We start from the raw sequence: 13,304 nt of genomic DNA, 5'->3' as shown, positions 1-13,304 counted from the left end.
TTGGCGAGCAGACGTGCCGGAAGAGCAGACTACTCAGTTTTGTTGACGACCAAAAACTGAAGCTCCCATTCGTTGTCTGCTACTCCCGTGCGTGTCGCCAGCAGTCGGACCATCCCTCCAAGGTAACGACTTACGAGACTTAAGCCTACCGGCTGCACGAGACAGGGGTAAAAATTCCAGTGCCGGGGCAAAACCTCGCCTGCGGGAAACGTTACGAACGTACTCCAACAGGTTCCATGTCACTTTCGCCCTTGCGTTGGAATGGACGAGTCCACTTTCGGCGTTAGGGGGAACTCCAGGTACGCAGGGGGTACGATCCTGGAAATGTTCACGCGGGCCCATCTCATATCGCGGGATCGCTGACTGAGCCGAGCCATAGCTGTACGAAATTTTGCATCACTCGGCGGGCCAGGTACAGTAGTTAGTGAAATTATTCGTCTGTCGCTACGGAAAGAGTCGCTTTTCTTTTTCTAAGTGTCGGCGAAGCCAGCCACCGTTGCAGACGTGTTTACGATATTTGTTACGTGTTTCCCTCATCTTTGTGATTGATTTTTATTCGGCCTATCGGCGAAAGTCGGAAATTAAAGTAACAGAAGATGCCTGTGCGCTACGGAATCTGCCGAGGATCAACACTAACATTTATGATCTGATGCTACGTGACCTTGACACATCCGTGACCAACAACATCCAAAGATTCCACGCTGAACTGTGCACGAAATATCTCTTCAACCCTTCGATACTGTGGGTGCATGCAAGTGTGGGAGGAATAGTTTACAGCAACCATGAATGATCACATCGTTATAAAAGTGAGTAGTGTAAAGTGTATATTTATATATTTATTTTGCCACTGTGGCATTCTGATGTGTTAAGAAATGTATAATTTTTTAAAATTATTTGGAAATCGTTATTATTTATTTATTTTTCCGATTTCATCGCTATATTTATAGATGGCGTACAATAACCCAAAATACAGTTGTAGTTTTAAATCGTTTGGCATCCGCGTATGTGTAATTTTTAAAAATTATTTGAATATTATTTATTTATTTATTTTTCGGATTCGATCGCTATATTTATAGAGGGCGTACAATAACGCAAAAAGGCAGTCGTAGTTTTAAATCGTATGCTACATTTGAACGTTTATTCCTAAGCATGTCTTTTAGCAGAAACACGACCTTGTGTTTTAGAATTTCGTTTGGGCGAAGTAACTAAACTAGCGTCCACGTGATTACCATGACAACATGTGGAATTTCATGTCGTCTGCCCTTTGGTACTGTGGTTTGAATGAAGCAGCAGACAGCAGAAAAATTTAAAGCTTTCGATTAATGCTCCTTCATTTCTCGAAAAATAAAAACTCGTATAAATAATATAAAAAATTAAAGAAAATATTTTTCACTTTAATGAAAACAAAATTTAACTTCAAACGTTCGTTTTTAATATTTATGAAAGTTGAAACGAAGTTTAAAATTTTCGTTCCGGAATTAATGAAAGTGATAAACCTAAGAAAAGGGGTTGGGCCCTATTCTCTTGTAAATCGCTGCAAAGTAAGGATGTAATTATTGTGATAAAGGAAACTGCCGATTTACGAATTTGATGGTTAGAACAAGAAAATTAAAATTTTAAAATTGTTTTTAAAATTAGTATTTTGTTATTTTTTCTTTAATTTCAAAAGAAGTTTCAAGTTTCAAAATTTTGATTTAAAAAATTTCCCAATATTTTCTCAAATGAGTAAGTTATTATATTACAGCCAGGATATTTCAAATAAAAAAAAAGACATAAATAAATATAGTACTAATACCTTATCACTAATACAATGCAATAATACCTTATCACTAAGGTATTATTGCATTCTGTACGATATATATAAAATAAAATGCAATGTATGCAATAATAAACAGTGCATCATGGGAAAATCGGTAAAGATTTGCGAACTTTCAATGTAAGAACCACTTCTAAGAACGCATGGTGTTTGTAAACTGGGAGATTGCTGTATTCCATTTTCAAAATAAGGCACCGAGCAATAAGTTTAATAGATATGCTTCGCCATCTAAGTAATGAGGAAATGGAGATATTGGTTGGTTCATTATGATAATGAGTCCGCTCATGCTGCCCTGTCTGTCCAAAAGTTTCTGGTCAAGAACCAAATACTTGCTCCCTGCCAATCTTTGGACCTTGCTCTCAGCGACTTCTTGTTTCTAAAGATGAAACTGAAGCTGATTAAATAGATTTAACGATGTCTTGAGGATTCAGTAAAATTTTAAAGAGACATTTGGACAAAAAATATTACGAAAAAAGATTTTCTGACACGCTTCCAACATAATAAGTCCCAAGAAGAGTAAACTTAAATAGGTTTTCTGTTTATACTCCCAGACGACCACATAAGATTAGAAGAGGTCACAAGATAGAGAGAATACAAGAGCAGACAGGCTTGACCCACAGTTACTCAAGGTATGTGCACTTTTGTACTCTCGCGATTGACCACTGGACTACAGAGGACTTCAATTCGGTTAAAGGCAAGGTAAAGGAAAATATTTCAAATGAAAGATATAGAGTTTATTTTGAAAAACAACTTATATATGGAGTGTGTGCAATAAATTGACTTCATCACGCTTTATATTCCATTCCCCCAAATAGTGAGAAACTCTTTGAATGACGGTGTGATTGAGATGAGTCACAATTCTTTCGCATAGCCCGCAAGGGCGGATCCGGTCGTCATGTTTTGGTGCGGAAACAGGATAGATAAACAAGGGAAAGTCCAGCTTTTCTCTAGGGGAGAGGGAAATAATCGTATAGGAATATTGTTGTTCTCAGATAACGCAAAGCTGACATACTTTGGAATGATCTTGAGGATGGATGGGGGGTGGGTGGGCTCCCCGCGCTGCCCTTGATAGCGTGCTTACTGAAGGTCCTTTATCTTCTTGCATCGGTAATTGTCTCACTCTGCCGAATTTATTGTACTTTTATTTAAAATAAAAATAAAAATGTGCTACGTAGTAACATCCACATTTATTTTAGTTTTCTTATTACGGGTTTTCCCATAAATGGAGTTTTTCTTTTTTACAAAATAAGTTTTGCAATTTTTTTTCACGTGCTTTCATGTGGGTTTCATAAAAATAAAACCTTTGCAATAATAATCGTTGTTTGATTCATTCGTAGGCCATATACGAGGTGTGGTAATAAAGTTCCTAGACTGATGCTGTTGCAGTCATGTGGGATGAGTTTGAAAATAAACTGACGTGGTATATTGTAGTTCAAACTTCCTCCAACAGATGGTGGTATAGAGATTGTCTAGTTGGCTGACAAAATATAAGTAACAACCAGATTTAACCAGCGTTAATGTCCTGTCACGATTTGGCTACGAACGAATATCAAATTTTGCTTTAAACTTGCAAAATCTGCAACAGAAACGTATGAAATGTTAAAAACTATCTATGGTGGAGAAACGTTAAGTGGTACCAGTGTGTTTGAATGGTACAAGCGGTTCAAAGATGGATGTGAGGATGTTCGCGACGACCCAAGAAGAGGACGATCGTCAACCTCCCGAAATGAGGACAGAGTAGCAAAATTTCTGGAAATTGTGGCAAGAGATCATCGTTTGACCCCCAAAATTATAGCCGATGAATTGGATATGAAGAAGGAGACGATTTGTCCTATTCTGCATGAAGATTTACAGAAAAGGAAGGCCTTTGAAGCACCTTCAAAGAATATTAAAGCGGATTTCCCAGGTAAGGCCACAATTTTGAGAGAAATGGCATTGTACAGCTCAACCGTGCATCGTGCTCTCTCGATCTAGCACCAGCGGATTTCTTCCTCTTTCCCAAGGGAAACCGCCCTGAAAGGAAAGAGATTTCAAGATGGAAGAAAAATGTAACCGCCGAACTGTACATCTCTTTGGACCACCTTCGCTGACTCATCAGAAACTTTTAGAACATGCACCACCACAGTAGCACCAATCCAGACACTTTATCGGCACACCTGGTAATAATAATAATAATAATAAAAGTGCCGGCTGGGTATAAATTGTCATTGAGCCACTGGTACAAAAATGCTGAAATGCTTCTTTTTTCTTTCTTTTTTTTTTTTTTTTGTATTTATTTCTTTGTCCATCCGTTGATTTATATTTATTTTGTATTTGCTATATAAAGGACTGTACATTACACAACAGTCGTATTCATTCGGAAGTCGAACAGCCAGAACCGACGTGCCACTCCAAAACTGGCTCGCATAGTTTGAAATAGAAATTAAACCACGCATGCGCTTATTGGCGCTTTGGAAATTTCTACTTTCATTCGTAATGTGCTAGGGTAATCTTTGCTTCAAGTTAACAAACAAGCTAAAAAATCGCAAATTTAAAAATAGAAACCCTCCTCAGGGTAATCAGGTTAAATCTTTGTTTTTTGTGGTCAGTGTGATCATTCACTCATTTTTTTTTTCATTTATTGTTTAAAGCGGCCCCTAGCCAAAAAAAATCTGGTAAATCGGCCATGCATATAGACATGGTACAGTATACACATATTAACAATATTCTTATATACATGGGACATTGTATATCATCAATAAATTAAATTATCACATGCTGAGGGGATGACCATTGCACTATACTGTGCAATGGTCATCCCCTCAGCTACAGCACAACAAGCTGGACAAGCAGGCTACAACAGAAACCGATGAAGAGACACCGTCCACAGATGAGCTCCACATCCTAGAGACTGATCAACGCCAGTAATCTCCAAAAGATAAACAGTTCAAGAAACAGTCATCCACCAGCACTCAGAGAGCTCAACAGAAGTTACTCATATTAACCAGCAAACCAAGCTGGAAGAAGTTATTATTGCAAGATCAAATCCAAGAAAAACAAAAACTAAGGCTTCTTGCCAACTGCGCTGGCAGGAGCAGAAGTGGACACCCACCCATGAAGGAAACAGAGTACAGTACCAATATCCTGTCCACTTCTGCAAAGAAATTTCTCTGTTCATATATAAATAACATTCCGAACCAAGAACTAGATATAGTTGCCGATCATAGTTTCATCCCCGTTCACTGGAATCTTTCTCCATACTCTTCACTAACAGCGCTCAGATTTGATCCGAAAAATTCAGATGAGAATGCAAGTAATGGAGCTTGACTGATATTCTGCATTCCATTTTACCATAATTTTCAATCAACTTTTCAACTAGTTCTTTGTAATTTTTAGTCATCAATCTTCTTGACTTCCAAGTTCTTGTGAAGCTATGCTTTAAGATGTCACCCTGAGGATCAAATGTTTTAACAAACAAATTGTTTGACTAGTCTCAGAATCTTGATCCTTGGAACCAAGGAATTCTTTACGACATTGTGTGCTTCGGGAACCATTCTCTTCTTTTGTAATGCTGATCAACTGCCCTGCTGTCCCAACGGCAGAGAAAGCAAGGGAGTTTAGTAAAACCACCATGAAAACTCAGAAGGAATCTGAACATTTTGAAACTTTGATATATCCACCAAATAAAGTAAAAGTCGTCATGATAACTTGTGGGCTATCTCCGTTTCAAGATAATAAAAAAAGTCACTTAGGAGTACCACCAAACTATCCTACTAATGTTTACCTAACTACCACAGCAAAAATCAGGTGACTGACCACAACTTGTTCTGATCATCCATAGACATTTTAAATAGGCTTCATATGAACCGAAAAACTTTGTGCCACCACAACTTTATGTTCCACCTGCTTTGGACACTTATATAATATTAGTATTAGTATTTTAGTATTAGTAACGGCCGTATGGTGCAAGAAAGCCTATGGCTTATGCTGCACCAGCCAAAAAAAAAAAAAAAAAAAAAAAAATCCGAACAAAACAATGATAAAAACAAAAATTAAATAAATAAATAATAATAATTAATAAATAAATAAAAATAATAAAATGAAATTAAAAATTAAATAAAAAGGAAATTAATCCTATCATCCTATGCGCTTCCCTTACCCGAAAGTACTATCCAGATGACCTTTGAATTTCCCCAAACTGTCGGCCTCTACCACCCATGAAGGCAACTTATTCCAGTAATTTATAACTCGCTGGCTAAAATAAAACTTCCTGCAGTCCAATCTAAACATTTCCCCGCGTAACTTGAATTTATGTCCCCTAGTTCTAGCATCATTTATAATCTTGAAAATTTTGTCCTCATTCATTTTACTGATGCCTCTCAGAGCCTTAAACACCTCAATCAAATCTCCTCTAAGGTGTCTAGTTTCCAAACTCTGCAACCCACATATTCGAAGTCTTTCTTCATAAGGACGCCCTTTTGCCGATCTCACCAGGCGAGTTACCCTTCTTTGCACCCTTTCAAGAAGCTCGATGTCTTTCTTTAGGTGCGGTCTCCATACTTGAACACAGTATTCCAAGTGTGGTCTAACATAGGCCTTATATAATGGGATTATCACGTCCCTATCTCTACTTGCAAAAGTTCGATAGATCATCGATAGGACACCATGGGCCTTCCTTGCAACCTGTTTACAATGCTCAGAGAATTTCATGTCTGACCGTATCGTAACACCCAAGTCCCTTTCCTCCAGTACTGGGTTTAGTTGAACTCCACCAAGTGAATAAGTTATTTTGGGATTACTGTTTCCCAGGTGTAATACCTTACACTTTGTTGGATTAAAGCACAGCTGCCATTTTTCTGACCATTCTTGAAGTCTATCTAGGTCTCTCTGAAGAAGCTCAGCTTGACAGTGATCATTAACTACTCTACCAATTTTAACATCATCTGCAAATTTAGACATCACGCCCTCTATCCCTTCATCAATGTCGTTTATGAAAATTAAAAACAACAGTGGTCCTAATACTGATCCTTGGGGAACCCCACTTCTTACATCAACCCAATCTGAGGAACAGCCATTTATCACAACCCTCTGCCTCCTGCCCTGAAGCCATCCTTCTATCCATCTAAGGATTTTCCCAGTGATTCCAACCTGTTCCAGCTTATAAAGCAACCGCTCATGTGGGACTGAGTCAAAAGCTTTGCTGAAATCTAAATAAACAATGTCGAAATTATTCCCTAAATCCAACTCGTGAGTGACCCTTTCGAAATAGCGAACCAGATTTGTTAAACATGATTTTCCCTTTACAAAACCATGCTGAGTATCCTTGAGAATTTCAGTTCTATCCAAATGATCCTGAATTCCACCCTTGATCAATGCCTCCATGATTTTCCCTACTACTGAAGTCAGACTGACAGGTCGATAATTTCCAACTTCACTTTTAGAGCCACCCTTATGTATGGGAGATACATTTGCACTTTTCCAATCCAAGGGAATCTCCCCAGAGTCTAGTGATGCTCGCATAACCAGCCTCAGTGGTTCAATGCACTCGCTTGCCGCCTCTCTCAAGATTATATCAACAAGAGTAGTGGAATGAATCTTGAGACACACCTTCGTTTTGGTAACCATAGCAAACTATGGTTACCAAACTGTATCAAACAAATTATCTGTAAATTGCGTGTGTCCTGAGGTCGATTTTTTGTTTGCTGGAAGAAAAACCTTGAGTTTCCGGTAGAAAAAACCATGCTACCCTCGCCTGAGACACACTAACTCAGCCACGTTGTGAAAAAGGCCCATAAAAATTCCTTCTGTCATCAACGGGACTTAAGGTCTTCTCCACCGGGGGGGGGGACGGCGATCCTACCAACCGTGCTACCCACGAGGGCATATAGCAATCTGTCTGTAATCAAACAGTAAATATATTCGTATTTGGACAGAATTTACATGCTAAAGAAAAAACTTATAGACTTACTCCGAAACTCTGGAGGAGGGGTGCAATTTAATGTGACCTAAGTCCTGGAGTCTGCACTGTTCTCTCTCTTTCCCTTCATCGTCATTGTGTGCCATAGATCGAGTAATACGAGGAGGTAATACCAAACGACAACAGTGAATAACGACACGGGAATCCACTCAGATGCAGAGTTGGACGGTGTTATCTTCTCCCGTCCCCAATTGATCTCCCCTATCTAATTTGCACTTTTATGGCCCTCTAAAATCTCGTATAGCGTGTCATCAGCATTCGAAATGTGAACAAGCGTTTCGGAAGGAGATAAGACCAAGTAGACTTCGGAAATGGAATGAATAAATATGGTGGCGTGACGTCACTATAGCTGACGTCACGCCACTTCGAAGAAAAAAATTTGTTCTTATTTGTTTTACCTTGAAGGTGACGTATTATATTTTTATTTACACGAAAGGTTAATAAACCCGTAATAGTAGTAGTATTCGTAGTATCTTTACTCTATTAATGTTATCCCTTCCTTTACAACACAAACAATATTAGTACAGCAACTGTTATAGTTTCTTCCTTGCACATGATCCATAATTTCCTTACAAGCTCCATAATTCTTACCTTATAGGTCTAGGACTTTACCCTCCCCTTCCAAAATGCTAATCATACCTACATTTTTCAAGAAACAACTTATGACAAATATTCCCTTTCTCTCCTTTGCTTATAACATAACATATGTTTTATTATTAATCAAAGCCACTACTATCATTAACATCCTTTTCTTCTTCTTTACTTCCTTTCACTAATTACAAAGTTATACCTGTCAAATTTCTATTATTATTATCTAACTTATCTACCTCTACATTACGCATATATTTTTATACATGTATATATCTCTCAGTATCTTAAATCTCCACTAATCTGTTATTAGGGTCCTAAAGTCCTTTAAGGTAACGAGAATACTATGTTAGTCACTTACTTAATTCCCTCTTAGTCGGGCTTCGCTGTTTTGGATCCTCCCACTCTTAGTTGGAAATGTCATCATCGTATATCAGGGCATTCATTCTAGAACTCGTAGCGAATTTTCTAGTGAGGATCATAATTCTGGTATTCTGATGGACTCACTGTACACCTGAACTGGGCTGGCACGTTGCATACTATCGTACTCCGTCGATATGAGGACTGCTATCTCCATCCTGAGGCCTTTTCTCACCTTATACGGCTATCTTGTCCACAAGAGAGAGCTCACAGGGGCTACCCTCGCTCCACCTAATAAAAAACACTTTCAAGAAGAAGACTTCACAGGGCGCTAACCTGCTTTACTCCTCCTTTCACAAACTTCTTATTAAAATAAGAATTATTGGACAGTGCTCGTTAGCATACGGCCACTATCCATGACGGATTGACTCGCAAAAACGGCCACTGCTCTTGCCTTCCTATGACGGACCGGCTTAATCTTCTTACTCTTCCTAACACCCCAAAACTCAACTGCTTAGCAGCAGTTGAGTTTTGGGGTGTTAGGAAGTTTTGGAATGAGTTTTGGAATGTCCGACCGGACATTCCAAAAGGAATGTCCGGTCGGACATTCCTTTTGATCGGGGACACAATCAAAAGGCCCTCCTTTTGATTGTGTCCTTCTCGTATTGTTCTGTCCTAGCCTAAATTGTTCGCACCTCCTCGCCAGTAGCCATAGCCACGTTCGGCCCGTAGTCTCCCACGCTAACTTTTACTTGTTACCTTGACTACATTTAATCCCCTTGCCTGTGACCCATTATCTAATTAGTATTTGTGGCCAGTACTGTTCCCCTGCCCCATATTGCCATTTCCTAATCTTTATTTTAAATAAATCTCACTCATTTCTAAAATATTAAACGTGTAAAGATTTTTCATCTTACAGCACATAGTTTCCTAAGAGCTGTTGGAAACCTCACCAGTTAAAGGTTGGTCCATATGCACAATTGCTCCTAGTTATTGCCAGCAAGCCATGATCCGTATTAAGCAACTGCCACCACCTGCCTAGAAAGTGGGCACCTTGAATGATGGGGTCCATGGACTTGTATTAGGTACGCCAAACACTAAGGCGCCAGTCGGTGTGTTGCACCAGGTGTTTGAACTCATCCGACCAGCACACTCGTTTCCAGTGTCCAACCACCGCGTTGTCGATGATGACCAGTGGTGAGAAGAGGGTGTCTCTTGGGTCATCTGCTGTGGAACCCATACGTATGAATGTGCGGCCTACCATACAATGCGCTGCACCCTTCTCTCACTACGTACACCCATCTTACGAAATCCTTTACAGTTCTGTTGGCTCGAGGTAGTTTGACCCGTTCAACACTATTTTTAGTACACCTTCACTACAGTGGACCGTGAGCAACCAATAAGATGTACCGTTTCCAATATGGAAGCACCCGACGTACGGGCTCCCACAATCAGCCCTTTTTGAAACTTCGTGATATCTTAAGACGACCGGTAACTGCTATTTGCCATCGTGGGTTGTTGGTATAGTTGTTACGGCTATTATAGTCACCGTCCTCTAGGCACTGGATGGAAAAGACCTGAGTTCGAATCCCGTCAATGACGCGAGAAATTTTTATGGGTATTTTTCGCAACGTGGCGGAGTTAGTCGGTCTCGGAGAAGATGGTTTTTTTCTCCCGGAAACTCAGATTTTTCGTCCAGCAAATTGACCATAGAACACACAGAATTTACAAACATATTATATACGGCACAATATGGCCTAAGTTCCCGATACTCCTAAAACTCTACAACAACATCGTGGCATGATATTTTAATTTGTTTTTTTATAAAGTGTTCGTTGAATGACAAATTTATCACCTCAAGTCAGGCCAAGATCAGTAAGGAACTGACTTTCCTAATGCATACGTCAACTTTGATTGGAGAAGAAGATGGAAGTTTTCAAAGACATTAGTTGTGATATGAATATGTATCATTTTAAGTAGCATGGGGACAGGAAAATAAATCAAAGCTGGAAAAAAAATGAAGCTTGCTATTTTCTGGGATGCGAGCAATGTTCATCCAGTTCATAATTCATGCTTTCTGATAAATCATTAAGTCTGAGTCCTGCGCATAAACTCTGACGAAACTGAAGACATGAGTAGCCGAGTTGTTAAAGAGACAGAGTAATAGTACAGGTTTGTGTTTACCATGATTCAAGTACACGTGACTGCTAAATACGGCCATGTTAATATTCTTGTCACAAGTATTAGTAAACTCCTTTGATCTGCCCTCGCGGTAGCACAGTGGATATAATTACCATCGTCCTCACACAGGTGGAAAAGGTCCGCCATCCAATCCGTCAATGACGTGAAGAATTCTACTGACTTTTTTTTTTTTGTACAATTAAGCTAAATTAGCTGGTATCAGCTGGAGTGCATGGTTTTTCTCTGAAACTCGAATTTTTCATCCAGCAAGCAGGTTTACTGATACAAATACTGACGCGCCTCACAGGTTTACTTGCTTTAGCAATTAAGACACACACATGCAAGATGTTGTTTGACCTATGTGGTCATGCGAGATTATAAACATGGATTCGAAGAGTTCCAATTGATATGCAGATGGGTCTACCGTAACATTATCATGCATGTCTTACGTCCTCGTGAGTAGACAGTTGATAGGATCGCCGTCCTCGCCATAAGTACAGTTGGTGGAAAGACCCGAGTTCAAGTCCCGTCAATGACTGGAGGAATTTTATGTATTTTTTTTCACAATGTGGCTGAGCTAATCGGTCTCAGACGAGTAGCATGGTTTTCCTTCCCGGGAACTCGGTTTTTTCATCCAACAACCAGTAAATATACCTCAGAACACACGCAACTTTCAGACGATATACATGGAGCAATGTGGTCTTAGTCGCTTATCTTCCTAAAACCCTACTACAACAGCATGTCTTACACAAGCTCGAATAAAAAAATTTTCCACCTCAGCTTCACTGCCTCGTAGCACTCACCATACAACTGAGATATAGCTCCTTCAGATTTTGATCATTTTAAAAACTTAAGGAACATCTTCGAGGACAAAAGCTCTTTGAGTTGTGAAGTTAAGGTAACTATGAAGCCATCACGAAACTGCTTGAGTGCATTGTCTGCAGAGATATTTTCACTTTTTAGTGGTTACAACCATTGTCTTCCACACCGTGTGGATAAAGAATGGGTTTGAATCCCATATGAACGGGAGGAACTTTTATTGGCTTTTACACAAGGTTCATGTCAATTCGTTGTACGACAGCTCTGTGCATGACAATTCGCTGTATGCGAAATTCGGTTGATGACGATTCGGTGTATGAGACAATTTGATGAATGACACTTCGTCTATGTGACAGTTTGGTGAGACAACTGGTAATTACGACAATTTGGTGTATGCCCGACAATTCCGTGTATCACACGAAGATCAGAAATTGACAAAATCAACCAATGAAGTAAAATGGTATGACTACATCTTGAATACTGCATAAAGATCTGGAGGTCTCACTTTAGGAAGGGTGTAGATCTGCTGGAACTGGTGCAGAGAAGGGCAACGAGGTTGGTGAAAGGACAAAGAGGTACTCTTACCTAGAAAGGCTTCAGTTCTGCAAATTGTAGCGTCTCGAGACTAGGCACCTGCGAGGCGAACTGATGGAAGTGGTTAAAGCCTTGAATGGATTGAGTAAGATTAATGTTAATGGTATTCTTCCACTTACTGAGAATACACACGAGGGGGCATAAATTCAAGTTGAGAATGAAGGTTGCAGGATAGATGTGTGGAAGTTTGCCTTCAGCCAGCGGGTGGTTGATTGTAGGAACAGGTTGTTTCCATTGTTGTTGTGGACGTGGATGGGTTGAATAAATTCACTTGGAGGGTACGGATGGGTGAACTGTTTTTTTTTTTTTTTTTGGCTGATGCAATATAACCTTGCTTTTTTGCATCATTTGCCATTACTACTACTACCATCCCTAAGTCAAACGCATCATGAACCGCCACGGGCCCTGGTAAAAACCCCTCGCTGGGCCAAGCCGTTTTACAATGTCGGAAACTCGGACTCCAAATGCATGCCCTACACAATCTCCAGGGAAGCTTACCCACCTACTTTTTTATCTTTAATGTGCTCGTGACACTTTTTTAATAGGAACTCCTAAAAAAAAGTAGAATATACATTAATAACTCTATTTTCAAGGAGAAAAAACCATGCTACTCTCGCCTCAGATCGACTAACTCAGCCACGTTGAAAAAGATCCATAAAATTCCTCTCGTCATCGACCGGACTCCAACTCAGCTCTTCTCACCCGGTGTTGGGGGGACGGCGATTTTACCAACAGTGCTACCCACGATGGCTCATCATTTGGTAATCTGGCACAGTATATACCACAGAATTCAGAAACAGTTATTCCAGTTGAATAGATGTGATCCACTGTAGGAGAAGTATTTCTTATCAGAAGTCTTCTGCAGGTCAATTCCTGTATTTTTGGAAGTGACTGGGCAGGTAAGAAACGATCACATAGTTTCATAGGATTGTGTTTCGGGTGTGGGGGTCAGACCTTAAGGGTTGTGGAGGATTGTTCCACTGACAGATA

General features: G+C 39.7%; 1 protein-coding gene across 1 annotated transcript in view; it reads left to right on the top strand.

The window, feature by feature from the left end:
- Positions 1-218: 218 nt before the first annotated feature.
- Positions 219-13,304, top strand: part of LOC150079940 (ankyrin repeat and BTB/POZ domain-containing protein 2) — a 166,696-nt gene continuing 153,610 nt past the window's right edge. The window contains exon 1 of the mRNA XM_090382457.1: positions 219-806. The gene's annotated coding sequence lies outside the window, so the exon portion shown is untranslated. The remainder of the gene's footprint in view (positions 807-13,304) is intronic.

This window comes from Mastigoproctus giganteus, chromosome 10, assembly GCF_048544385.1.
Source record: "Mastigoproctus giganteus isolate SK-2022 chromosome 10, ASM4854438v1, whole genome shotgun sequence".
In the NCBI taxonomy this organism is placed as follows: domain Eukaryota; kingdom Metazoa; phylum Arthropoda; class Arachnida; order Uropygi; family Thelyphonidae; genus Mastigoproctus; species Mastigoproctus giganteus.
The sequence above is the reverse complement of the archived record's forward strand: the minus strand, read 5'-3'. Positions and strand labels throughout refer to the sequence as shown.